This window comes from Dasypus novemcinctus, chromosome 5 (assembly GCF_030445035.2).
Source record: "Dasypus novemcinctus isolate mDasNov1 chromosome 5, mDasNov1.1.hap2, whole genome shotgun sequence".
Lineage (NCBI taxonomy): Eukaryota > Metazoa > Chordata > Mammalia > Cingulata > Dasypodidae > Dasypus > Dasypus novemcinctus.
Genome location: NC_080677.1, coordinates 59,831,609 through 59,834,381, shown reverse-complemented (window position 1 = coordinate 59,834,381; position 2,773 = coordinate 59,831,609).

Here is a 2,773-nt window from a genome sequence, read left to right as displayed (position 1 = left end):
GATGTCAAATAGTACTTTTGTTTTAAACAACTAAGATACGTTTTATTAAGTGCTTATTAATTTACTTTGAGCATTTCAGCTATGACCACACCTGTACAGATAATTGAAATACTTCAATTGTTAGAGAATGATCATACTAAATTGGTAGAAACCAATCTTGATTTGTGGGAAACTGAACCTGACAGAGCTCTGAATTCAAAGGAAAGGAGTGAACACATACAATGATATATAGTTCTTATTCATGGCTTTGGAATGCCAATAAATGTATAACACCCTACACCCTGCAGCTATTTTTTTTTTGTAATTAATAACCACATTTAATAGAAAACAGAGAATAGAAAAGAAGGTAAATGAAGTTGCTTTAACAAATTCATGCTAAAAACCAAGATAAAAACTAAACTAAAAATCCCCTTAGCCCTAAGAACCATTAGTATCTATGTAGAGTACCTTCCTACTTCTGTTTTTCTTGTAGTCAGCAAGTTATCGGACAGAGGAAAACATACTCATAATTTTGATTGGCTGACGTGGACTCCAGGATGAGCTAGGGAAGATCAGAAGAACCAGGTTTTCTCTCTTCTACATTTCCCTATCCTTGCAGGTAATGTATATTCACCATAGAAAAATCAGTCAACATGAATAAGCCCCTTAGCTATAAAAGAGAACATCCATTTGAGAGAGACTGGTCTTAGAGCCCTCAGAGTTATGTGCTAACAAACTGAATTATTTTGGAACTCTCTCACCTATTTAGCTTAGACAATTTAAATCATTATTAATACTAGTTGGTAGTTATGTTTATAACTTCACATTTTCTTTTAGGATGGTGGGTCCTCTCAAAATAGGGCTGCTTCAGCCAACCCAATACACCAAACTACTATCACTGCATTTCCCCCTTCACTTTTTTCTTCTTGAGTCACGTTGTGCTATGTTATGGGTATTTCCCAATATCACCAGCCCATGCACACATATCTCCACTTAGCCCATATCCTGCTTCCTACACCTTAGTAAGTTTTATTTATGAATCATTCAAAATTTTACATATTTCAGAAATTACACATTACTTTTCAGTATATAGCAGCCAATTTTACTCCCTTACTTGAAAATTTTAACATCCCTCCTAAATGAACTCACCATTGCTCACTCAGTTTGCTTAATTATAATAAGCTCTTAGACTAAATATACAGATTTATTTTCTTTCTTTTCCACTTGCTCATTTGTTTATTTTTTTGCTGGGGGTGGGCTGGGATGGGTACAGAGTGGGGGAAGATTCTCTGATTGTGAGAAGAAGGCGCCTAACGGTGAGGGCACTGCCACAGCTCATTAATTATCTACTGGACATTTGCTCATTGAAAGAGTGCTTGGAGGTGGGGATGCATGGTTGGAGGATCCAGGGTGGAAAGCAATTTGTCTGCATTAGAAAAGAAGTGAGATGGAGAGCTCTGGGCTCAGAGGGATGGCCCTGGCCAGCAGGAGGATTTGGGCTTTGGGAGTTTTTAACAGCTTTTGAAAAATGAAGAAAGTCAGAGAGCGAGTGTGAGAGAAAGAGAAAGAGAAGAGAGAAACAGAGAGAGCCAGAGATGGAAAGAAAAGAAAAAAAATCCAAAAGAGATTTTTAGAATTTATGCCACCTTCTCATTTGGCAGAATGATCATTGGTCACTGATGATCCTGGAGTCAAGACTTTTGTATTTTTATGGACAGGGGAAGGTAAAGGAGTGGTTTCAGAATTGAATCAGGATAAGAACAGAGACAAACAACATCTGGGTTATAGGCACTTGATTTCAGTAGGACTGATAAAGTTAATGAGATGATTTATGGATTTTCTTATGCATTCTGTAAAATTGTGAAACATTTTAAGAACAACTCCTATATATTCTTAGTATTTAGAATTAGGAAGTTTAAAAGGAATAAATTCAGCTTCACGCATTGCGATGAAATTTAGTAGGAGTAGAGATAATTTAGACTAAAATTATAAGCTTTCTAAGAAGTGAATCCCATAATTGATTATTGAGGGAAGACAGGAGGAAGATAATTGTCCTTTTCAATATATAATAATTAGAAATAAATAAGTATAATATACACATATTTAAATAGGTAATTATAACTATGATCTATGCTGGACAAAACCAATCACCTTTTCTTATTTATATTTCTGGAGAAATTCTATGCATTTACAAACATGTGAGTTTGTGTTATTATTTTCTTCACCACATAAATTATAGCATTCTGCAGACACTGTTCTGCGCCTTACTTTTTCCCCTTATCAATGTATTTTGGAGAATTTTCCGTATGAGTACATATAGAGCTGCCTTATTCTATATAAGGGCTGCAAGATTTAATCATCCATCCCCTTCTCATGGACATTTAGGTTGTTTGCACTCTTCTGCTCTTACAAATTGTACTGCAACATCATCGAGCAGAAAAAACAGCATCACCGTTCAGCAGGATAACAATAACTCCTGATGGACTAGATGAGTCATTGTTCTCACCTGATTTGAACAGTTTTAGGTTTCGGTTCTCTCTGTGTCTCCTGGCCATGAACAAATAGGATAGAAACATGCAGAGCTCCATGAGAGGGTACTTACTGTTGTTTACCCTTTAGGTAAGGCACATTTCCATTATCTTGGGCAATTCTGTAAAGTATCTCAAGACTTATGTGGTGGTGGGGAATGTTAGGAAAATGCCTGAGTTATGTGAGGAGATAACTATGATGTGGAACGAGCAGTAGGCTTGGTGTCATAAGAACTTGATCGAACCCTCAGTTTTGCCCTTTACCT